Source organism: Theropithecus gelada, chromosome 5, assembly GCF_003255815.1.
Source record: "Theropithecus gelada isolate Dixy chromosome 5, Tgel_1.0, whole genome shotgun sequence".
NCBI classification, from domain to species: domain Eukaryota; kingdom Metazoa; phylum Chordata; class Mammalia; order Primates; family Cercopithecidae; genus Theropithecus; species Theropithecus gelada.
Genome location: NC_037672.1, coordinates 12,697,764 through 12,724,353, shown reverse-complemented (window position 1 = coordinate 12,724,353; position 26,590 = coordinate 12,697,764). Strand labels below are relative to the sequence as shown.

Sequence of the window (26,590 nt, the reverse complement as noted above, 5' to 3'; positions counted from 1 at the left end):
AGTCGCCTCCCTCCCTCAACATGTGGGGATTAAAATTTGAGGTAAGATTTGGGTGGAGTCACAGAGCCAAAGCATAACATACTCCAACAGATGTGCCAATGACTTCAACGCTTCAGACTATGTTTCACAAGTACTGGAACTATCACAGTCCTCAGGTTGAAATGTCAGACTACAAGCCAGCAAAAACAGAGTCAGGTTTATTTTTTTAATTGGTATCTCCGAGAGTTCAGATAGTCGTTATCTAACCTCCAACATATGGTAGAGCACAGAGAAGAGTCCAATTTAATTTTCCTGATACTTTTTTCATAAGCTGATGACCCAGCTAACCATGTGCTTTGATGAACTCACTGGGTCGTAAATATCTTGAATCCTTCCACCCTCATCACCACAGAGAAGGCAATTCAGAGCCCTGCACATCTGTAAACAAATTTTTTTTAAAGAAAATATATTTATTTGGGAACAAAGCAATTCAATGGGAATACATATGCCATACTAAAGCATGTGTGTTTTTAGGGAACTAAATGAAGACAAAGGTTTTTAAAGAAAAAAAAAAATACAGCATACATAATTGTTCTCAAATAATTATCCACGGCTACAGAGAGAAATAACCAGGTTGATGCCAGTCCAAGGTTGGACAGGCAGTTATTGGGCAGATGTCCTTGTAGAAGTAGTTTTCGTGTAAGGCTGTGATGGCCTGTGTTTAAGGTCGTGATTTTTGCAGTCTTTTTAAAATTCCAACTTCTACTTTAGATTCAGAGGATACATGTACAGGTTTGTTACATGGATAAATTACATGTCACTGGGGTTTGTTATACAGATTATTTCATTATCTAGATAATAATCATAGAACCCAATAGGTAGTTTTTTGGATCCTCACCTTCCTGGCATCTTCCACCTTCAAGTAAGCCGCAGTATCTACTGTTTTCCTTTTTGTGTCTATGTGTACTCAATGTTTAGCTCCCACTTACAAGCAAGGAAGTGTGATATTTGGATTTCTGTTTCTGCATTCATTCTCTTAGGATAATGGCCTCCAGCTTCATCCATATTGCTGCAAAAAAAATGTGATTTTACTCTTTTTTAGGGCGGTGTAATACTTTCAGTTCAATTAGATTATTTCCTCTCTGCAAGACTCATTATCCGTTTTTAACATTCAGTTGAGTCTGGGAAACTTGCATAATTTTTATTCCACATTTTTCTTCTCAAAAAAAAAAAAAAGACTTGGACTTTCTAATTCCATCTTAGCAAAGTGGATAGAGTAGATACTCCAGGAACAAAAGGTGCCAGACAAGGGTCTTTAGTAGAATGAGGAGCATGGCACTGCGAGAACCTTCTTCAATGATGCTACAAATCTTCAGTAAAAACTCCCATGTGCGCTCCCGCACACACAAGCACACAATCACACACACTTACTTAACATATTTGAATTTCTTGTTAAAGATTATTATTTTGTAGCTAGATAATAATGGAACAAAACAGTCAGTGTGTGTGGTGAAGAGAACTGATTGTATCTGTATATATGAGCATTAACCAGAGTCATTCACGTACAAAGGTTAAAAACGATGTGGCAAGCAGGCAAAGGAGGTTACGTGCATTTTCACTGAATCTTGTTGTTGGCACCTGAAACAAGCTGGCAATAGCTAAATCTCAGCGAGCACTCAATGTGTGCCAGGCATTCACACACAATATCACTAACACCCATGACAGTCCTTCAAGGGAGGTTCTGCTGTCTGAGAGATTATGTGACACGCCTAAGGTCACAGGATCAGCAAATACTAGGGCTGAGATTTAAACCCAGAACTGTCCACTGCCGAAGCTTTTGCTCTCTTCCTTGTGCCATGCTGCTTCTCATTTTGGGCTTGGTCTCCACTTCCCAGCCCTTGAACGAGTTCTCCAGGTCGGCCCCATTAGCACTGCATCTCGGAACAAAGCTGCAGCTGCGCTGCCAATCTCCCAGTGGTGAGTAACCTTCCTGCTTTGCATCTAACCTTGTGTCCTCCGTTGAGTGCTGACAGGTAGCAGTAGTCCTTCTTTTCTGAAAATGTCACTGAGCCATCTTCACAGAGAAAAGGCAGTGCTGACATTCTACTTTTCCTGTGACTCCCTGGAGAACGTTTAATCCCCACGACCTTGTGGCTGTTTAAAAAGAGCCAATCCTCAGACCTTGTCAGTCAGTGACAGCCAGCATTTTGTTTAATAGGCCTGAGGGTGGGCTTGGTTTGCAGTGGGGAAGGGTAACATCTGCTGGAGTTTAAAAGGCAAATGGGGTTTCTCAGTGATTATTATTCATCAGCAGTACTCAAATGCATATTTTCCCTGTGTTTCTGTTTATAATCAAAAACAAACACAGATATTTAAAATCTACATTGTTTTTATGACGACCTAGCAAGATGCCTCTTTCTGACTGACTGGGAGGATACCCCCGACCCTTGTTTGAATTTTCTGACACCAACAATTGAGTATTAAAGTATTATTTAGAATTATTGAAGCGTAACATCTATGGACATTCACAGTTACCGCTTACTAAGCCAATGCTGACTTTGGTGATTTATTTATATTACCCAATTGTATCCTTCTAATAACTCTCCATATATAAAATTATCTCCATTTCACAGATGAAAAAATTAAAACTAAATCAGTGTCTCAGGACTTGGGCTGTTCTGAGAACTGTTTGTCATCCATCTATCATGGGATTAGCGTAGAAATTGAGAGTGTTGAAAAACTTTTATAGGCATTTGACCCTGCCATGATAACCAAGCAATATTAGATTTTTCTAGTAATTTGTTTTTACTGTATTTTACAAAAGTTTCAATCCACAATGGTTTGGAATTAGAAAACAATTTGCCCTTTATCAAAGATGGTTTTAGAAGCACTGTTCCAGTAAAACCCTCCCTCTGGAATGATAGTCCAACGTGTGGGAAAAAATAATCTGAATGATTCTAACTTGCCATTTAATGATTAGCTGTTCTTCACCCAAGTGGCTTGGCTTGGAGTGGCTGGTGGAGCCCAGACATCTATATTATTTAAAGCTTTACCAAAGATGTAAACTCCATGAGGGTAGTGATTGGGGTCTGTCTTATTCACTGACACATCCTGAGTCAAACTGTCTGGTTCTAGGTAGGTGCTTAATAAATATTATTAAGTCCATGGACAAATGTATAGCTCCTGATGGACAGACATGGTTGAGAAACACGATTTTTCACATTCCTATCTACACTCAAGGTTTTACCTATGACAGCAGGCTGAAGATTCCCAGGGTCTTACATCCTAGCAGGTAAGAAAAACAATTAACCAACAGAATGATTAAGGTCTCAGTGATGCTAAGGAAGAATTGAAGCTGGGTGTGGTAAGCAAAATAATGCCTCCATCCCTAAAGACATCCATGTCTTCATACCTAGGACCTTTGAATATGTCAGGTTATGCAGCAAAGGAGAAATGAGGTTGAAGCTGGAATCAAGGTTGCTAATAAGCTGACCCTAAGCTAGAGAGATTATTCTGGGTTGGTTGGGTGGGCCCAGGGTAGTCACAAGTGTCCTTGAAAGTGAAGGAAGGAGGCAGAAGAGGAGAGTCCAAAGACAAAGTGACTACAGAGAAATGGTCAGAGATACAATTTTGCTGGCTTAGAAAGTGGAGGAAGGGGCCATGAGCCAAGGATACAGGCAACCTCTAGAATCTGAGAAGGGCAAGGAAATGAAATGTCCTTTATGAAAAGTAATGCAGCCCTGAAACACCTTGATTTTAGCCCACTGAGACATACGTTAGATTTCTAACATACAGAACTGTAAGACAGTGAGTGTGTATGTGTGTGTGTGTGTGTGTTTCTGGAGTCAGGTTCTTGATCTGTCACCCACGCTGGAATGCATTGGCACGAACTGGTTCATTGCAGCTTCAAATTTCTGGGCTCCAGAGATCCTCCTGCCTCAGCTACTCTGGCTTTTTTTTTTTTTTTTAATTTTTGCTTTTTAGAAATGGAGTCTCTCTATGTTGACCAGGTTGGTCTTGAACTCTTGGTCTCAAACAAGGCTCCCACCTCAGCCTCCCACGTTGCTGGGATTACAGGCATGAGCCATCACATCCAGCTAAGTTTGTGTTGTTTTCAGCCACCATGTATGTATCACTTTGTTACAGCAGTAATAGAAAACTAATGCACTGAGTGATGATATCCATAGTAAGTAGGGAAGGTCCCTTTAGAGGTCTCACAAAATGTAACAGTGTAATGAAATGCTAAGAAGCAAGAACTAACCTTAAAAGACCTGAGGGAAGATTCCAGCCAGAAGAAAGAGCTGGTATTGGGTTCCAGAGGGAGGACACTCCTTGGCAAAGGAGACCCAAGTGGCTGAGCTGGTGGAGCACAAAACAGAGAAAAGATGAGATGGAGCTGGAGAGGTTGGCAGAGGTCCTCTGCAGGACTGGGAGGTCATGGCAGGAGGACTGGAGCTTATTTTAAGAGCACTAGATGGCTATATAATAGAGCAGGGGGGTGATAGGTTGTTTTTCACTTTCTTAATGATCTCCTTAGAGGCACACAATTTTTAATTTTGATAAAGTAAAACTTAAAAATCTTATCTTTCATCACTTGCAGTTTTAGTGTCATATCTAAGAAATCATTGCTAAACCCTAGATCACACCATTTTACTCTGGCATTTCCTTCTATGAGTTCAACAGTTTTAGCCCTTATATTTAGGTCTATGATCTACCTTGAGTTAATGTTTGTGTATGGCATGAGGCAGGGATCCAATTTCATTCTGTTGCATGTGGATATGCAGTTGTCCCAGCACTATTTGTTGAAGGGATAAGTAACATTTTATTGCAATAAAGACAGACTCAGTAATAATGCTATGCTGAGCCATATCGATGCCCAAGGCAAAAGAAAAAATATCAGTAACATAGTGTTTTGTAAATATTAAAGATATAAATTCTTTCTAATTTGGCCTTGCAGTCTCTCTCTGGAGAGTGGCTATAAATTCTAGCCCTGCCCTGACAGGACTCCAGGGGAGGCAGTTTCTGGACGTTTACACCATACTTTTCATGGGATACTTCTTTATCCTGGTAGACTGCCTAATGCCTAAGTGTCCGGCCATGGTCAGGTGTTCCCCATACAGAAAACTTGCTTATATTTGCAGATGTTCCTGTGGCTCTTGTCGAAGCTGTGTCCAGTTTACTCCTACCAAGATAGCCACTCCATAGGAGAGCCCTGACCAGGAAAGAAGTTAGGCTCACGTGTGTCTTCCAGGGAGACAGAGAGGAGGCAGTACAACACAAAGCACACGAAATAGCAGACATATTTACTACTTACAGATTCCAGAGAGCAGGGGGCAGTATGCCTCCCAGGGCCACTGGAAAGGGGGAAACCACTGAGGACACGTGCATTCAGCCAGCAGGTGGGGAGCAAGAGAGAGAGAAGGGGACCCGTAAGCCAAATTCTTTATGGGGGTCCTGGGAGTTACTCAAGCAGGTTTCCCATGGAGAGTTCTAACTGGTGGCACAAGCAGGCACTAGTTCCATGGGGGTCACACTGTGACTGAGAGGTGGCCACTGTGGCACACCTGCACAGTCCATACGGGGTGTGGAGATCAGTGGGGCTAATTAGATCAGTTGTATCTGGCTGTCTCATGGAGAGGTAACCACCAGGAGTTGTATAAGCCAGATAGCTGAATTAACCACCTTGAGGAACTAAGAGGAGTTGTAAAACTGGATACTGCATCGAGGGTGACTGAGCCTGCTTCTGGTATGAGAAAGTTAAATTTATATTCAAATGGATACTGAAGCAACATGAAATTATAAGAATTCACTCTATACTATTAATCTTAAAATTTTATTTTTTTCACCATGGGTTTTTGCATTAATTTTAATTAAAGTATTGCATTTAATATTACTTATCCTAGTGACTGAGACCTGAGAGCCCTTTTACATTTTGTGTCTAAAAGAGGCCTTATTCACCTCACCCTAGCTGCAAAGTCCTTAGCTCAGCTTACCATACCTTCCACATCCTCACCCCTGCCTGCCCCTCTGGCTGCGTCTCACCCCCATTACTGAACTGTTATCACGAATCATACAGATTAGTTCATATTTCCTTGCACACATCATGCTATGTCAAGTGTCTGTCATTTTGATCTTGCTCACCACTTGACTTGGAATTATTTATCCTTATTATCTTGCTCTTTCCCATTCTACAAGATCAGGTGTTAACTCCTCCAGAAAGCTTTCCTTGAGCCTCCGGGTGGGTTGGCACTCCTCACCCAGGCTCCCACAGTGCCCTCCTTACCCATTGTGCTCCCATAATTATCATAAAATAATAACATAATAACAAAGCCTGTGCTACCCTGTAAAATAATTATTTATTATTTGTCTTCCCTCCCTCTGGACTGCAGCTCCTCGTCCCTTACATCAAACTGTATCTTATCCACCTGAACATTCTCATATGCTAGCACAGTGCCTAGAATATGACAGATGAGTAATAGATATTTGTTTAACAGTTCATCTAGCTAGAAGTAAGCAAGGAGAAGCCACTCCAATCTGCCTAAAGTGAACACAGAATGTTCCTCGTGGAACTTCCCTGGTAGGACAGAAGTTAAGCATCTGGTGCAGAATCCTTCCCTGCTAAAAAGGTGAGACATCCCAGAGAGCAGAGGCTGTGCCTGAGGCAAGATCTCCTTGTCTGGACTCCGAGGATGGAAGCAAATATTTACAAGACCTCATTGGAGAGTCAGCCCCATGTGCAGAAGGATAATTTAGAAATTTAATAACTGGAACTGGCCTACGAGTGAAGCAGGGAAGTGGCTATCTCCAAGGAGTGCAACAGTGAGTAAAATTAAGGGAAAATTCCCACTGAGCTCACCTCTTCTTTCATTCATTCACTAGTCATCCCATAAACATTTATGGAGCATCTTTTGGGGGTACTGGAGTAGGTCCTGGAATATAGGGATCAAAGATCATGCCTTACTGAAATAAATTCATGGCCAAGTCAACTGCTGCAAACCTACTATGTGTGGGATGGGAAACCAAAAAATAAAGGCATTGACAACTAAGTCTAGCCTTCAGTGGTTTTACTGGAGTATTCTATTTGCCTATCCAAATCCACTCTCTATCTTTGTCCACCCTGCAATTCCCTGGGGAAGCTGAACCCAAACCACACTGCTGGGCTCCCTTGACCACTGACTACCAACTGCACGTGGCCAATGTTGTGCATCAGGAGGAGATTAGAAGGAGGGAAGTGAGTGAGGCTGTGGCATTTATTACTATTGCCATGGGGTTTCCATGGGCCAGTTTTGTTGAAAGCCAGGAGTCCTGTGTTTCTTCCGCATAGCCCCCGCAGTCTTCTGGCTCTCTTTCCCCTCTCTGCACTGTTTCAGGCCTACAATAGCACCCAGATTTCATAGTCCTCTGGCATTGGACTATTCTTGGTAGTTTCCCTAAGCCCTGCTCCCAGCTTTGTAAATAGTCCTTTATTAAATTCATCTCACATTATCCACATGTAAGTGTGCCATCTGTTTCTTGCTGGGACCTTGACTGACACAACAAGCTCCTGGGGGAGATATGACAAGAACATCAATAAATGGGAGACGGAAGGAGGAATCCCCTTGGACATGTGAATGAATATATACGGCCACTCACCGGGAAAGGAGGCCATGAGAAAAAGTCAAAGCCAAACACCTTGGGACTGTTTGCCTTTATGCCCAGGAAGCTGGAACAGAGCAGGGGGCTGGTTGAAGGTACCTGAGAATCCACCCCTGAAGGATTAGCAGATTTGGAGGGTAAGGAAAGATTTCTTTCTACCTGAGGAGTGCCTAGGAGACAGTGACTCTGAGTTTTCTTGGGGTAGACAGCAATGAAGGCTTAATGAGCAGACCCCTCCAGGCTGGTCTCCTCTCTGATTGCCACTGTGGGACCTCGAGGCAAAGGGAGGAGCAGGCTGATGCACTTCGAGTGCTACAGAGAAACGGAAACAAGACTGTTTCCTGAGTTGCAGAATATGTCAAAAAATAAGAGGACAAAACCACATTCTGCCAAGTCACCTTAAAGACATGAAATGGGTTCTAGGCCTATAAAAGTGCCTGCAGCTTAGCATAGCTAGAGGTTATCTAGATGTTTCCAGTCTTGAGAACTTTCACCTAAGGAAGAAGCACACGTCAGACTCTTCCAACAGCGTTCGAATCACACCACTCACATCCGTCTTTTCAGTTCTGTCCTCCTCAAAACTCCTTAGAGATATTATTTGTTTCCTTATGTGGTTTTCCTACATGAAAGAAAAACCATATGTATGCTGATCAGGTTTAAGGTACCTAACAAGTAGAATTCATGCTGAAAATCAATACTTTGGCATCTGCAGTCTCCTATAAGCATTGTTAGTGTGAGTCAGCCTCCCCAAGTCCAGGAAGCTTGAATACTTTGAAAATCTAAACCCACAAAGCCAAAGTCAAACCCCTGGCTTGGGTGAAGTCATGAGTATCAGTGCTGCCTGGAGGCTCCTTGGAAGCCCACCATCCACCAGCCCGGGACACACACAGATGCACTGGTACTTCGATGAGCTCTGCTGCCCACTAAAGTGCTGAGTTGTTAGAACAGCCATTGTACCAGGTCTCTCTCATCCCTTTCTTGAACAATGAATTGCTCTTCCAAACTTCAGGATATTACCTTAATACATCTTTTTTTTTCTTTGATTTTAATTTTTATTTTTTGATTGACACAGATCTTATGTATATTTATTGTGTGCAGCATTTTGTTTGAAATAAGCAGGCTTTCTGAAATGGCTAAATAGTGCTAATTAATATATGCATTAACTCACATACTTATCATTTTTGGGGGTGAGATACCTTGATCTGTTTTCAGTTTCATAGCCTGGAATTGGCTCATTGTTCTTCTTGACTGATTCTGCCTGTCACTATATCTACCACCTCTGTCAGATTAGAGTAATTCACAAATTTGATAAGCAGGCGTGACCTAAGTGACTGATAAAAATGTTAAATATACAACCTGAGGATTCTTCAATCCCATCCTGGCTCCCCTCCTTTTAAAACTTTGGTCTGTCCTTTTCATTTTAAAATATAGAGCCCAGAACTGCAGGCACCGACCATGACAGGTGTGGTCTAGCCTGTGCATAGCAAAGCATGCCTCTCACCTCATTGAAATTTTCTGCTTCTGCAGGCTGAGATCAAAATAACTCCCTTACACATTATGGCTGATATTACTGGAGTACTTCCGTCATTTTTATCCTAAAGATACTAATTCACATCAGTGCATCCTGTTAGTTTTCTTTTGGACTCGGGTGTAACATGTTCTGTTCCTGTTCAGTTTTGCCTCTTTATGCTTAGACTGTTGCTGCAGCCTGTTAAGATCTATTAGGATCCTGTATAGACCAGACACAAACTCTCATCACTCGACTTGTGTCTAACTCTCTAGTACCATCCCGTCCCCACTCCTGTCTGTACACTTTACTTCCAGCAATAGTAACTGCTTCGGGGCCTCCCCTATGTCTTCTATACTGTGTGTAGGATACAATCTCTCCCAAACAGAAAAAGTCTCAGACAAACACAAAGATCCACATCCCAGACTCTGACCCGTTCCACTCCATGCAACAGAAGGTAAAAGGATATGGGAGATCTCTGAGTCATGTGACCAGAAGGCTAGGGTCTAGTCCTGTCTTCACCCTTAAAAGGCTCTTGTCTGCCCTCTGAGCAGGCATAGGGTACAGCAGTCTGAGGATACACCAGGGATCTTTCTGTCTGCCCCACTCTCGCTGGAGCAGAGGCTGCTCTTGCTTCCCAATGTCCATTCTCTTCTGCTCCCAAGAACAGACCCCAGTATTTAAAACAGCACATATAAACCCCTGAAATGATGGCATTGCCAGCTGCTTTATAGCCAGGAATGGTCATGAGATAAAGTTTCAGCCAATGAAATGGGAAAAGTCATGGGACTGACTTTCAGGAAGGTCTTAAAGGGGAGGGAATAAATGATGTTTGTCCTCTTCCACTTGCGCCTGCTGTCTGCCTGGAATGTGAATGTGATGACAGGCTTTCCAGCAGACATCATAGGACCATGCAGTAAACTTGAGGTTAGAAACTGGTCTGATGATTCTGGAGGAGAAAGATTGAAGCATGGTCTTGGAAACACCATACCGGGCCTAGACTGCCTTTACGCCAACTTCTTTTATGGGAGAAGGGAAATAAGCCTTTACAGATTTAACACACCTTTCAGAAGTCACTTTGTTCTATATTCAGTGATGTTATCCTTAGCTGCTTAACTCCGGAAAAGCCTCCTATTCTCTAACCCTATTTATTCAACTGCAAAATGAAACTAACGATATAATAGGAAGGGGAAAAAGATCATATGTCAAGCATTGACAAGACATTAGGAATATGAAGGCAAAAAGATAAAAGCAATTCCGCCAGCAGATTTTATTTGATCTCATTGCTCACTCACTATTTCTTTCTTTCTTTCAACAAGTATTTATAAAGTCTCAACAGAGGTGGCAGTTCTGAAGGGACTAGGGTTGCCATACTTAGCAAATAAAAATACAGGGACAACAATTTTTTTTTTTTTTTTTTTTTTTTAGCGTAAGTATGCCCTGTGCAATATTTTTATATTAAAAAGGTAATTATTGTTTATCTGAAATTCAAGTTTAACTGGTTGTCCTGTATTTTATCTAATGACCCTATCTGGGGCTACCATGGTGAATAACACTGAAAAGAGCCCATCCTGCAAGGAGCTGTCTTCCAGTGGAGGGGGTGGTGAGCAAACCATGAAGCTCAATGTCAGAATTGAATGTAGGGATAAGTGGCGTGAAGGAAATAAAGCCACTACAGTGTGACAGGAAGGTGACTCTTCAAGGTTGTCAGGGAAGTCCCATGAGGAGGTACCATTTCCCCAGATGCCTGGACATTGAAATGGAACTAGCCAAGCCAGGGGAGGACCAGTCCAGCCTGAGGGGCCAACGACAGCAAAGGCCCTCAGGTGGGAACCTGTTTGGAATGTTCTAGAATCCCAAGGCCAGTGGGGTTAATGTTAAGTGGGGAGAGATGTGCTAGAGCCCGATCAGGTAAGGCCTGTAGGTGATTTAAAAAAAAAAAAAAGTCCATGGATTCTATTTTAAGGGTAATTAGCAGTCATCAGAGGGTTAAGAAGGAAGAATATCATTCAATTTCTTTGTTATTGTTCATTTTTTAAAGAATGTCTTGATTGCTTGGTGGGGATGAGACAGGGTTAGAGAGGTAAAGGCAGCTGCAGGAGAATGAGTAAGGGGGCTTTTCAACAGCACAGCTGAACTGACAGAGGCTTCAGCTGGAGAGCTGCAGAAGACCTGGTGAGAAGGATCCCATGGGCTATGCATTTGGGAGTAGGGCAGACAGGACCAGTGAAGAGATTCACTGTGGAGGCTGCAGGAGAGAAGCGAATCAAACACGATGTGTAGGGCTGAGTCCTGAGTAACTGAGTAAAAGGTTCTCATTTACTGAGATGGAGACACTGTTCCTAGCACAGGTTTGTGGACAGCATGGGACAGAATATTAAGGAGCTTGTCTTGGCCAGATTTCTTAGATTAGATAGTCATATGCAGATGTTAACAATTAAAAGTTGCTTTTATTATCCCCAATTTACAGAAGAGGAGACTGAGGTCCAGCAGGTTAGAAAAGCGGGACCCATAACAAAACCTGTCCAGACCCAGCTTGCTTCCCCAGACCACACTATTATAAACCTCCCTGCTGCAGAGGTGAAACAAGCACCAAATGAGATCATAGATGTTTAAATTATAATGATTATTAATGTGGGACAGTGTCTGGAGAGAGGTAGGGCATGGAACCTACAGGATCTAGGGAGCAGGTAAAATGTGCTCAGTTCTGCCTTGGAGCTGAGTCTTCCTCACGCCAGAGTCAGTTACATTTCCCCAGACAAGCTGTTCCACAGCTGGACTTCACGCCATCCCCTCTGAATCATTTAAATTGCCTTGCTAAATAATTTACCTCCAGGTAGACAAAATGGGTCCACAGGCTCCCCAGACATTGTGGGACTGGTGCATAATTTACAGAGCACTGCTCAGCCGCCCCGTGCAGGGAGAACAACAGGGCTTGGACACCTGCCAGAGTCGAGGAGGGCACCAACTGGAAAGGAGGCAAAAAACAGCTCCATCAAAAAGAGGCAAAGGCACCTACTGATACCTGGATTCTCAAGGCCAAAAGCAAGGCAGGAAAATGTGAGGGTCAAACTGCCTCAGGGCATAGGTTGAAGCCCGTGAGGGAGGAGCAGGTAGCTAGCATGTGTGCTGGAAGTCTGAGGAAAATATCATCAATGCTACACTCTTCCTGATTGCCAATATCCTGAGGCCTAATTAATTGTGTCCTTTAAAAAACAGCATTGCCTCTGGTAAGAAGCATGTTTAGTAAATACTTAAGCATTTTAACACAGGCCAGATGGATGTGGAATTCAGAGAGGAAGGGCAATTTTCTGTGCCTGGAATGCCTTCCTCCACACCCCTTATGCAGTCGACAAATTCCTGCTCCTTTTTCTACAGCTGTCCTCAAGGGTGACCTCCTCCAGGAAGCCTGCCTCACTCCCAGAGGCAGACCAAGGTTTCCTTCTCATGGTGAACTATGTTTTATGTCTCATTTCATTGTATAATAAATGTTGTTTTCCTCCCCTGGACTCTGGGGTCCTTGGTAACAGAGTTTCTTTAAATCTGTAGTCACAGTACATGATTCAGTGGTAGCACATTCTATATTCATTGTAGAATGAAAGATGAAACAAACAAGACATGCACCATAACTTACAAGATATTTTCCCCAGAATTGCATGTACTATTGTTGTTTTAAGCATAAAAATTCATATCCCAAGAGTATGGCAAAATGTATATAAAAAAAGCAAACATACCAGAAGTTACTCAGCATCTTCAAGAATCATTCTGCCCCTTGCTCCATGTCTTAGCCCATTTTCTGTTGCTGTAACAGAATATCACAGATTAGGTAATTTCTAAAGAAAGGAATTTTATTCATCTCACAGTTCTGGAGGCTGGGAGTTCCAAGAGCATGATGCTGGCATCTGGTGAGAGCCTTCTTGCTGTGTCATAACATGGCAGAGGGTATCACATGATGAGAGGGCAAGAGCACACATGCCAGCTCAGGTCTCTCTTCCTCTCTTATGAAGCTGTTGTTCTCATAGCGGAAGCTCCACCCTGATGACCTTATCTAATCCTAATTACCTTGCAAAGATCCTATCTCCAATTGACATATGGATTTGGGGAATTGAGTTTCCAACACAAGAAATTTGGGAAACATATTTAAACGATAGTGCTGCACTTGGATTACTACTTCCCATTTCTAACAACCTGTCAGCTTCAGCTCTTTGCATATGGCATCTAAGTCATTTTACAATGCCTGACTCTTAATAGGGTGATTGGGTTCTTGAATCAGACAGATATATTTTTATTGGGAGTTTCCAGCCTTGCCACTTAGAAGCTGTGTGGCCTCAGTTTAGTACTTTAACCTCTCTAATCTTCAGCTTCCTTACTTATAAAACAGGCACAGTAGAAGTATAGAGATATTAATAATGCCTACCCCATTGTAATGTTGTGAATATTAAATGAGATTAGTGTATATAAATATCTTAGTGCAGTGCCTAGAACTTAGTGAGCATTGAATGAATGTTAGCTATTACTACTGTTTTCACTTTTCTCCAAGATGTATTGTCCATTCTGTCACTGCATCTGCTTTCTATATTCTCTACCAGTACACACACCTTCAGTTCAGCCCTGGATTTACTGCCATGTATCCAATACCCCATGATCAGATCCAGAATACATTTGGCAACCACAGGTTCTCTTCTTGTGATTATAAAAAATTTCCTCTTCCTGGATGCTTCTCAAGATCAAGAGTAAAGATCTGATCTATCTTAAGCTATGTTTGGGTTGTCAGTCTGTGGTACTTTGAATACAACTCCCCCAAAAGACTGCCTCATATAAAGCCCCAGATTATATTAGGGTTACTTGTGTTTGAGCCTAAAGATACAATGGCAGTTAGAATTTAAATGGCATTTACTATGTGCTTGGTACTTTTTTTTAAGTAATTTATACTTAATACTCAAAACCTAAGAGGTACCAGTATATCTTCATTTTGCTTATGAGAAATTGAGGCACAGAGAGGTATCATTTGTATGAGGGTGGGGTGTGTCACACTGTGCTCAGGAGGGCTTGCTAGTCGGAACTGTAAACTAAGTTTACATCCTTGGGAGAAGAAAAACTTTGTCACTTCTAAAGGGTCTGATTTTTCCCAGTTTTAGACATCAAGGAAGAGGCAGGTTCTGTTATAGAAAATCAAGCCTTGTAGGCAAGGATTAGATGGGCAGGACCAAGGAATGATCATCATTCTCTGAGCCCACTCTCTTTAGTTAAGATTTTAATGAATCTAAACATACTTAAAAGAAGGTGGGAGAAAACTGGTCCTTGACTCAAGGAAGCTTTTAGACATGGGGCAAGGAAGGGAGATAGGTTGTAGGAAAATTGAGACTACTGTTAGGTACCAGGTATCCATATAATAAAATATCAAGTGGTACCTCTAGAGTTAATTCTGTTCTGTTATCTGGGAGCCCTGTTAATCATTCTTTCATGCCTTGATTGTACCATGGGGAATAAAGGAGTGGATTTAGGTTCACCTTGGACACATGTGAGAAAATAAGATCTGCAGTCTCTGAAACCAGCTTTGTCGGATGCAAAGAGAAAGTGTGTCTCAGGGATAAGAAAGAACTCCCTCCTAACCATAGGGAGCTTCTCCGTCTATTGCTAGCCAAGGTGGACGAGGATTTGATTTCATTAAATCACCCAGCACTTTTCTTTACCTGCCCAAAGGTGAGTGAGTCCATAGGAAAGTTAAAATGGAGGTCATTTCCAGACAAACCTGGAGGCTTCTGTGGGTCAGACAACTGAGGCCCCAAGAGAAGAAAACTAAATAAGTTAAACTCCCTTCATCTGGAAAATAAACATCAAATGGCATGTGATAGTGTGCACTGCATAAGTGAATAAAGGAGGTTTAATTCTTTAATTATGGACTCTAGTTTCCCCATGGTAACAAAGGGCAAATTGATGAAAAGAAATAATCAGGGCATAAAATACTGTGTCTCATTGGTTTATTTCACTTAATAAAATAATAAAAATATTTCTCCTTAAGTTCCCAGTCTTGCTTAAAAAAAAAGAGACAGTATTGTTATCTAAACTCAGTTCAAAACTGATCCATAAAGATTTACTGAGCACCTACTATGACACTGTGTTCAATACTGGGTTCAATATGATGGTCTCTGCTCAGAAAACACAATCCTGACTTCCCCTTGACACCCCCCAAAACTCACATTCACACACTTTTAAGAAATTTCAGGCCAGGCATGGTGGTTCAAACCTGTAATCCCAGCACTTTGGGAGGCCAAGGTGGGTGGAGTACCTGAGGTCAGGAGTTTGAGACCAGTCTGGCCAACATAGTGAAACACTGTCTCTACTAAAAGTACAAAAATTAGCTGGGCATGGTGGTGCATGCCTGTAATCCCAGCTACTCAGGAGGATGAGGCAGGAGAATTGCTTGAACCCAGGAGGTGGAGGTTGCAGAGAGCCGAAATCGCACCCAGTGCACTTCAGCCTTTCAGCCTGGGTGACAGAGCGAGACTTGGTCTCAAAAAAATAAAACAGAAAGAAATTTTAGATCTCTAGTGGATTCTTAGAAGATATTTTCATTTACAAGATTCACCATCAAGGGTCTATGACTTCACTAATATTCACCTATGTTCCTTTGAAAGATTGTGTCTAGCAATCTTTTGTGTTTATGTTAAGCAAACTATATTTATTAAGAAATAGTTTGTTTCTCCATTTTGTATTTAAAATTTCCAATAGGAATTTCTTTCAAGAAATAACCCATGTGCTTTTACTGAGTTAACAGACTTCCAGCCAAAGTGTCTCCGTTCACTCAATAATCATGTATACAGTAAATACATGCTATGACCCAGGCATTGATTGCCATACTTGGGATACAACAGTGAACAAAATGCTTTAAAAATTCCAGGTCCTTGTGCAACATTAATTCTAGTTTAAACATAAAGTCAAAACAAAATTTACCAAGAAAAAGCAAATTACATTGTATATTATGTGATGATTAGCGCTACTGGAAAACGTAATGCAAGGTAAGAGAGGGAACCATGAGATGTCAGGGGATAGTAGTGATGAATGTGGGGAAGGGAGACCGTAATTTTAAAAAGTGCTGAGCATAGGTGTATTAGTCCATTTCCACACTGCTGATAAAGATGTACCTGAGACTGGGAAGAAAAAAATGTTTAATTGGACTTACAGTTCCACATGGCTAGGGAGCCCTCAGAATCATGGCAGGAAGTAAAAGGCACTTCTTACATGGTGGTGTCAAGAGAAAATGAGGAAGATACAAAAGTGGAAACCCCAATAAAACCATCAGATCTCATGAGACTTATTCACTACCATGAGAACAGTATGGGGGGAACCGCCCCCATGATTCAAATTGTCTCCCACTGGGTCCCTCCCACAACACATGGGAATCAAGGGAATACAAATCAACATGAGATTTGAGTGGGGACACAGAGCCAAACCTTATAATTCTGCCCCTGGCCCCTCCAAATCTCATGTGCTCACATTTCAAAACCAATTATGCCTTCCCAACAGTCCCTCAAAGTCTTAACTCATTTCAGCATTAACCCAAAAGTCCATAGTACAAAGTCTCATCTGAGACAAGGCAAGTCCCTTCCACCTACGAGCCTGTAAAATCAAAAGCAAGCTAATTACTTCCTAGATACAATGGGGATACAGGATTTGTATAAATACAGCCATTCCAAATGGGAGAAACTGGCCAAAACCAAGTGGTCACAAGGTCCATTTCAGTCCAAAGTCCAGTGTGGCAGGCAAATTTTAAAGCTCCAAAATTATCTCCTTTGACTCCAGGTCTTACATCCAGGTCACGCTGATGCAAGAGGTGGGTTCCCATGATGGTCTTTGGCAGCTCTGCCCCTGTGGCTTTGCAGGATGTAGCCTCCCTCCCAGCTGCTTTCACAGGCTGGCATTGAGTTGTCTGTGGCTTTTCCAGGCAAATGTTGCAAGCTGTCAGTGGATCTACCATTCTGGGATCTGGAAGATGGTGGCCCTCTTCTCACAGCTCCCCTAGGTGGTACCCCAATAGGGACTCTTTGTGGGGGCTCTGACCCCACATTTCCCATCTGCATTGCCCTAGCAGAGGTTCTCCACGAGGACCCTGCCCCTGCAGCAAACTTCTGCCTGGGTATCCAGACATGTCCATACATCTTCTGAAATCTACGAGGAGGTCCCCAATCCCCACTACTTGAATTCTGTGGACTTGCAGACAGAACACCATGTGGAAGCTGTCAAACCTTGCACCCTTTGAAGCCATGGCCCGAGCTCCATGTTGACATCTGTTAGCCACAGCTGGAGTGAGTGGGACATAGGGCACCAAGTCCCTATGATGCACAGAGCATGGGAACCCTGGGCCAGGCCCATGAAACCATTTTCGCATAGGCCTTCTGGCATGTCATGGGAGGGGCTGCCATGAAGACCTCTGACATGCTCTGGAGACATTTTTCCCATTGTCTAGGAGATTAACATTTGGCTCCTCATTACTTATGCAAATTTCTGCAGCTGGCTTGAATTTCTTCTCAGAAAATCAGTTTTTCTTTTCTATCACATTGTCAGCCTGCAAATTTTCTAAACTTTTATGCTCTGCTTCCTTTATAAAGCTGAATGCTTTTAATAGCACCCAAGTCACCTCTTGAATGCCTTGCTGTTTAGAAATTTCTTCCACCAGATACCCTAAATCATCTCTCTCAAGTTCAAATTTCCACAAATCTCTACATCAGGGGCAAAATGCTGCCAGGGTTTTGCTAAAACATAACAAGAGTCACCTTTGCTCTACTTCCCAACAAATGCCTCATCTCCATCTGAGACCACCTCAACCTGGACCTTATTTTCAATATTGCTATCAGGCTTTTGGTCAAAGCCATTCAACAAGTCTCTAGAAAGTTACAAATTTTCCACATTTTCCTGTGTTCTTCTGAGCCCTCCAAACTGTTCCAACCTCTGCCTGCTACCCAGTTCCAAAGTTGCTTCCACATTTTCAGGTATCTTTTCAGCAACACCCCACTCCTGGTACCAATTTACTATATTAGCCTGTTTTCATGTTGCTGATAAAGACACACATGAGACTGGGAGGAAAAAAGAGGTTTAATTGGACTTGTAGTTCCACATGGCTGAGGAGGCCTCAGAATCATGGCGTGAAGCAAAAGGCACTTTTTACATGGTGGTGGCAAGAGAAAATGAGGAAGATGCAAAAGTGGAAACCCCTGATAAAACCGTCACATCTCATAAGACTTATTCACTACCATGAGAACAGTATGGGGGAACTATCCCCATGATTCAAATTATCTTCAACTGGGTCCCTCCCACAACACATGGGAATTATGGGAGTACAATTCAAGATAAGATTTGGGTAGGGTCACAGAGCCAACCATATCAATAGGATTCATGGTGTGCTAGTTAAAGGAGGTAAGAGTCATTCATACAGTATCATTCTAAGGTGAGCATTCTAAGCAAAGGCTGGAAAACCAAAGCATGCCCAGAGTATCTGAGAAACAGTCACTTAGTGCAGACTGGACAAAATCTTAGGACAGTCTCAGATGATCCAGAAAGGTAGTGGGGTCAAGGAAAAAAAAAGATGGTGCAAGACCATGTAGGATGTTCGAAAGACACTGGCCTTTACCCCCAAGGAAAATGGAGAGCCTTGGAGAATTTTTAACAAAGGAATGATACAACAAAAATCATTTTTCCTAGCCTGTGTACTTTTATTTAGCCTACCCATCCAGCAGGCTTTTGGGAATTATGAAAACACCTGGAGCAGTTTCCAGGACTCCCTCTGGGCTACAGAAAAGGTCCAAGCACCCAGGTTTGGTGCCAACATTCATTTTACAGAGGAGAAAATATAAACCAAGAATGGGCAATCAATTACCCTATGGCCATTGCTGAGTTAGGGACAAGACCAGGACTGGACACAAGGCTCTTCTCCCCACATTGTGCCATTAACCAAAGTGATTATGCAAGAAGAAACCAGTCTTGGGTACATTAATTTTATGTTTTCAGCTGTCCTTGGTTAGCCAGGCATCATGTTAAGTGCTTTATAAGCATTATCCCCAAGATGCACGAAATGTTCTTCCTAGCTCATAGATGAAGGACTGAGACCCAGAGGGTTTACTGCACTTATCTGAGGCACACATCTTATACATGGAGGAACCAGGGTCCAATGCAGTCCTTCTGCCTGACTACAGAGCCCACTCTTTGTTACTGTAGAGGAATGTTTGTAAAAGAACTGAACCAAATTTCATATTGGTTGCATTTCTGCATCTTGTCACTCAGCTGCCTTTTTATGACTTTCACTTTCAATATGTTGACTTGAACTCACAAGTTCCAGAATAAAACTTTTCTAATGGGAAATTAATATCATTACACAAAAGACTCATCAAATGGGCCTCAATCAAGTATTTTTCTAACAGATAGAAAAAGATCATTTCCCAAAAATAGCGGCCTGTCCTTTAATGCTCAGGTCAAGGTAACCTCCTCTGAGAAGGTTTCTCTGCTCCTGTCACCAATTGGGAAGAAATGACTTGTAATTCCAAGCCTTTACAGCTGTTCATGCACAGTGATAACAATTGTCTTTTACTGAGTCCTTACTGTGTGCCAGGTATTTGACCTCCATAATCCCTTAGCTTCTCAGCAGCCCCTTGAGTCAGCTACAGTCATTTTCTGTATCTTAAATGGAGATTTAAGTGAGTTCAGTAATTTGACCAGGATCGCACAGCTATGGAGTGGCAAAGTTTCACTTCAAACAGCCTCAGAAAGCATTCTTGTTGCACTTATCACAGGAAACTTGAGCTCAAGTCAGATTCCAGAATGCCTTACTTATGAATAAGTTCCGGGAAGGCAGGGTATTCCTCTCTTCGGGTTACACTGGATCCTCAGCACCTAGGATAATACTGCTCCCAAAGAGGATTCTCAGTGGATATTTTCTGATAGAATAAATGACCTTCCCTCTATAGCTCAAATTCCTAATCCATTAAAAAATGATTCCATGTGAGAATTGAACTACATGACAAAGGAGAAAGTGTTTTATGAGCCACAAGTACCTAAATAATGATTATTCCAAATCTGAGATGCTATGATTTGACCTTTTGTTGCCGTAATGTCTGTGCCTAAGAACACGTAAGATGGTGTTTGATGTAACATTGTGCCACTATGTATTCTCATGAACAAATAATCAGGAAGAGAGTTTTGCTTTGGTGATGATATGAAAGGAATAAAATGATTAAACCAGAATAAATATGCATTCCTCAAAGAGGACCTGTGTACTATATCCCATAGGATCTGGCACTTTAAAAAGAAAAGAAGAAGAAGAAGAAAAAGAGTGATTACTTTCAAGAGTCTGACCTTCTTCCTCAAGTTCAGAACTTGAGACCTGCAGGTGTTTCTCCTTCAGCGCCCATATCGACTGGCAAAACAACTATAAAAATCAATAGATGCTACATGCTGGATGGAAAGAGACTGCAAAACAGAGGATTATCCTCCCTTAGGAAGAGATAAAGGGGAATTGATTGAAGGTGTTCCTGGCCAGTCCTTTCATCAGAGCTTGGGAGAGCTGAGCCTACGGGAGGGCAGGTTGCCACTGTGGCAGCACAAGCAGGGTGCTGGAAATGCTTTCTCCGAGAAGCCTTTTGACTGATAAGGCTGCCAGGGCTACTTTTGAGGCCCAAATTGGCTTTCTGTTGTTCTCCAGGGACTTGGCCTGTTTTCTTTCCCAAAACTGTACTGTTGGACTCCACACTCTCTCCGAGTTATCTCCCTGAAAACCTGCTTAGGACAGGGACTCTGGCTCTCACCCTCCAAGCACCTTTATTAATGCCACAAGAGAGATGCACACGGGCCTTTGCTGCCTCCTGTAGGGAAATTCAGATAACTTACAGTAGTCATGACTTGACAGAGGGCTGATGAACAGCATAGGTTTCTGGTTCCTCAGCCAAGGTTTCTGTCCCTGGTGCCGAGTGGTCTCTGGCTGTCTTCTTTCATCCCTGCCACGTCTCCCAGGATGTGAGTGCTGCTCATTTCTGCAGCCTTCTTACCACATCCCTCTCTCCCTTCAGGCTCCATCCTTTCTGAAATCCAAACAGTTCCCCAAACCCTTTAATCAGTTCTTTTTTCAATGGGTACCCGGGACTGTTTTAATCAGGTATGGCAAGACACGCAGGCACAGAAATGACTGTCATGAAGGAAAAAGTCCACTCACAGTTCTCATGCCACTCTATGCAAGGCCACGCAGGGAAGCAGCAGGTCTGACCCCTGGGCAGAGGGGAGAAGGGGAACTGGGGGCAAGAGCCTTTGTTGTGGTTTCCAGAGAAATGGGTGAGACAGGGTAAGCATTAGGACTGGGTAGTATGCATAATTTTAGCAGGTTCTAGGGCATGGAGGGTGCCTCTATCTTACTGGTACCTGGCCCTGGGGCGATAAGGGAAATAGTGGCCTGAAGTATAAAATCTCTGTAAATGAAGTGCTTGGGGTATGGGCTCTGGATTGGTTGGTTTGCATATGAAAGACATGCTCAGAACCAGTTGTTAGTAATCGCTAGAAATTAGCTAGTCCAGGGAGGTGCAATCCTACCAATGTCAACAAGGCCTCAAGTTATCAAACCATCAAAAATACAAAATACAAAGGCATGATCAGTAAAACTCCACACTCTCTCAAGCATCCTAAAAGGGCCCGTCTCAAGTACGTGAGCACTCTGAGGGTTGCAACCCTTTAAAGATTTGCACAACATTTACCTTTAGAAAAAGCTGGGAGTGACAGCAGAGCAGCCACCTCCTCCAGGAAGCCTTCCTTGACCAACCCTTCCCTACCTCGCTGGTGCTGAGTGTCAGATGCTCCTGTCTGTGTTCACACAGTGACTGCTCTGTGCTTGCTGCTATCCAGCCCCGAGTACACATGGTTTAGCAGCCTGTGATTTGTCTGTCACCCCACGAGATGGGAATATCCTCAAGGATAAGGTCAGAATTTGACACAGTGATCAGAACAGTGAGGATGAGTAACACGAAAATCAGTTTGGAATCTTATTAAATCTTCTTCCTTACCAAGCAAACCACAATATGTACTCCAGGCTGAATGTTAACGGTCATATCCAGGCCACTGCTAGCCCACACCACATCTCCGCATGAATTCACAAAAGATGCTCCTTCTTCAAATTTACAATAACAAAAAAAGAATCAATATAACTTTGGATAAACTGAAAAACAAACAGCATATCCAAAAACAGAAGTCCAAAATCAAAGTGTCAGCAGGGCTGCCCTGTCTCTGAAGTCTCTAGGGAAGAATCCTTCTTGCCTCTTTCTGGCCTCTGGTGGCTGTCCAGCAATCCTTGACATTCTTTGTCTTATAGAAGCATCACCCCAATCTCTGCCTTGGTCATCACGTGGCTGTCTTCTCTATGTGTCTGTGCCTCTGTGCTTTTTCATGGTGCTCTCCTCTCTGAGTGTCTGTGTCCAAACCTCCTTCATCCGAGTAGCACACCAGCCATTGCATTCCAGCCTGCCCTGATCCACTATGACCTCGTATCAACTTCATTACATCTGCAGAGGCCCTATTTCCAAATAATGTCACTTTCATGGTACTAGGGGTAAGGACTTCAACATATATCTGTCAAGTGCACAAATCAAATTACAGAACTCTCTCCTGATGTCTTCTCCCACTGGCCAGAGAGAAAGCCACATCCACAAGTCACCTGTGACACTTTTTTTGAAGAAAAATATTCAGAAAAGACTTGGGTACTCACATCTTGATCATCTTGATAAATTACAAAGTTCTTTATTCACTCTGTCTTTTCACTTCCCTCTCATCGACCTCTCTTGTGTCTGAATGTACTTTCAGCCACGGCTTACAACAGTACGTCTGTGTCCTTAGAGAATGCCAACCAAGGTCACCGTGAAAAGCAACACAAAGAAACGCTGATCACGTCTCACTTCCTGCCAATATTGCTCTGAAGAAAAAACAACCAATGCATTCTGTGTTTGAAAAAAGCATCTCAAATAAGTACAACCTAGAAAAACTGCAAGTCCATGTCTTGAGAAACTAGATCTGTCAACAGTTAAACTGTACTGCAGTGAATGTGGCAGAGAGAATGTGGTATGTTTGCCATCTCCATTACCTTTGCCTCGGCACACAAAGACAAACTACATTTCCTAGCCTCCATCTCTATTAAGTGGAGCCATGACACTGAGTTTGGACAGAGAAATGTGGAGGGATGTGAGGTATGCCTCACTTAAGCCTGGCCAGCCCCTAAGCAATCTTTCCTGTTCTTTTGCCTCTGATCAGCACAGAGAATCCCATCGATTCCCAAAGGCTCTGGGAAATGGCAGGTCCACTCTATGGACAAAGTGTGGGCCTTTTAATCACCGCCGCATCACAGCAGATCCACACTCCTAGATAGAGACCTATATTGCATTGTGACAGGGTTGAGAACAAGGATTCAGCCACTGGAATTGGGGGATTGCTCCGTACATACAGGTGAGTGATCAAACAGATGTCACCTGAGGCTGGGGACCAGGGGTGAAGAGGAAGGCATGGGGGAGATGACAGCAATAATAACTTGGTCTTGGGGCACCTACTATGTGCCCAGTAATTTATACACAACATATAATTTAATCCTCAAAATTGTATGCAGTAGCACTATGGCCTTATGGGACATTTGAGGAAACTGAGGCACAAAGAAATTACAAGGCTAGTAAGTTGTTAAACATCTCAGCTTGGACTCAAACTCAGGTATTTGACTCCAGAGTACTCTCTCTTAACCACCATGTGTAGATGAAGGTAGTTAACAAGGAAGAAATTCAGGTGCCCTGACAGACTGATCTCACTGTTAAACCCTTCACAGCCCACCACCCAGCTACAAACTCCTTCTCATTCCCAAAAAACAACGTGAGTTTCAATGACAGATTCTGAATCATTTGTATTACCTTCAAAGCATCTGCCTGTGATCACATAATACATCCTTTTCAGTAAATGATAAAAATGCAGTAAAAATGCAAATTCTTCCCTGGCCAGGCTGCTCAAGGCCATAAACACAGGTGCACCATTAACTTTGAGCACTGAGTAAGGATTCCAGGTACAAAGCTTCCCCAGAAAAAAAAAAAAAAAAAAAAAAACTGCTCTCAAATTAAAGGGAAAGGGGTAACTCTGTTCCTCTGGAGACAGGGAGCAAATAAAATAGAAACTTAGCTCAGAGCTATCTCAGAGGTTGTGTTCCTTAGCCCTGGCTGCACATCAAACTCATTTTATAGAGTTTCCATTAAAAATTAAAATAAAATAAATTAAAAAATAAAAACCAACACTCAAGCCTCATGCTTGACCAGCTGAATCAGAATTTGGGGGGTTCAGGCCCAGGCACTGTATGTTTAAAACTCTCTCCTCGGATTCTAATGCAAGATAAGGGTTGAGAGGCACTGCCCTTGCTGAGCAGAGTAGCTGTTTCTGTGTCATTTGGGTGCCCTCATTCAATTACACGTTTGTCCAAAATGTATTGTGCATCTCTCTGTGCCTGAAGTCGTACTATATTCTGGAGATACAGAAATAAATGACATGATCTTGTCCTCAAGGATTTTAGTGTGGAATGAGTGAAAAAGCCAATTATAATGGAGCATAGGAGTCGGCCAGGTGTTAGGACAGACTGAGGGCAGAACACCAGGGAGGCACAAAAGGAGGCACCCATCTTGGGGATCAGAAAGCACCTTGAACAGGAATCAACACCTCGACTGAGTGTTAAAAGAGGAATAAAACTGAGCCAGGTGAATCCAAAGTGGGAGAAAGCATTCATGGCTGAGAGAACAGCTTGGACAAGAGAAGAGAGGCAGGAGGTGCAGCAAAAGGAATTTAAGGATTTAAAGAAATTCAGGCCAGCAGAAGCATCTGATGCATTTGAGTGGACCACAAGTGAGGCTAGAGACTGGGGCAGGCAGGGCAGTTCCATGCGACCTGGATCTAGCAAAGGCTACTGGATTTAGCACCCTTGAAAAGGTGTCTAGGATCAAAGAAGGAAAGTGTGAAAATAATATTGAGATGCATAAATGCAAAGTGGATGGTATCTTTTGCACATTTATTATACCATTTAGTGTACACTTATAATGCATCAGGCCCTTTTCTGAGCATGTTGTATTCATTCATTCAACAATTTAGCATGTATTTATTGTCCATCTACTGCTATTGGTCAATAAAAGCATGGTATAGCCTATTTCCCATATACACAACTGTATAGGCAAATAAGATAACAGTGTGAACAGTCAAAAATCCCCCTTTTCATGGGATGCACATTTTAGTAGAGGAGACAGACAACTGGAAAAACAAGTTAAAATAGTAAATTAGATGCTGATAGCTATGGTGACAAAAATAAACAGATGAAGAAAATAGCCAATATTGTGGTGTCTGGTCTTTTGATGGGTCAACCTGTCAAGGCTTCACTCCTCTATAATTCCATCAAGCATTAATCTAGGTGTTACTATGAAGGTATTTTGTAGATGTGATTAAAGTCCATAATCAGTTGGTTTTAAGTAAGGAAGATGATCCTACATGGTCTGGGTGAGCCTGATTCAAGCAGTTGAAAGGTTTCACCAGTAGAGCTGAGGCTTCCCTGGAGAAGAAATTCCATCTGTGGGCTGCAGTGTCAGCTCATACCTGAGAGTTCCAGCCCACCCTTCCCCAAGGACCTGACCTGTGAATATTTATCAAGCCTAGCCAGCTCCCACAATTGCATAGGCCAATTTCCTGCAGTACATCTCTTAATTGTGTTTCCTACTGCTTCTATTTCTCTGGTTGAACGCTAACTAATAGGGGGAAGCTGTCATTTTAAACAGGGATGTTGAGATAGACCTCACTAGGAAGGTACTATCTGAGGAGAAACCTAAAGGAGGTGAGTGAATGAGCAGGCGAATATCATGTGAATGCAGGATCAGGGAGTATGTGTTAGGAGGCGAGACGGGGATTCCAGACAAATCAACAGTAAGCACAAGGGCATTCTTTTATTTAATCCTCACAACAACGCTGTGAAGTAGGAACTATATTATTATCAAAAATTGTAAAGGACAAGGCAAAGATATGACATCAACCTAAGTGGTCATCAATGGATGATTAGATAAAGAAAACGTGGTTTATATACACAATAGAATACTATATTCAGCCATTTTTTTAAGTTAAATAATGTCTTTTGTGGCAACATGGATAGAACTGGAGGCCATTATCTTAAGTGAAACAAATCAGACACAGAAAGATAAATAAGGCCTGTTCTCGCTTATAAGTGTGTGTGCACATGGACATCTGGTATGGAGCAATAGACAACGGAGACTTAGAAGGGTGTGGGGGTGGGAAGAGGGTAGATGATGAGATATTACTTCGTGGGTACCATGTACATTATACAGATACTGGATACGCTGAAAGCCCTGACTTTACCACTATGACATCTACTCAGGTAACAAAATTACACTTGTGCCCCATAATTTATACTAATTTAATAAACTTAGC

General features: G+C 42.4%; 1 long non-coding RNA gene across 1 annotated transcript in view; it reads right to left on the bottom strand.

Moving 5' to 3' along the window:
• The window catches only part of LOC112625359, a 269,763-nt gene that overhangs the window by 95,525 nt on the left and 147,648 nt on the right, over nt 1-26,590 (bottom strand). The window contains exon 3 of the long non-coding RNA XR_003119569.1: nt 12,856-12,923. This is a non-coding gene — a long non-coding RNA (uncharacterized LOC112625359). The remainder of the gene's footprint in view (nt 1-12,855; nt 12,924-26,590) is intronic.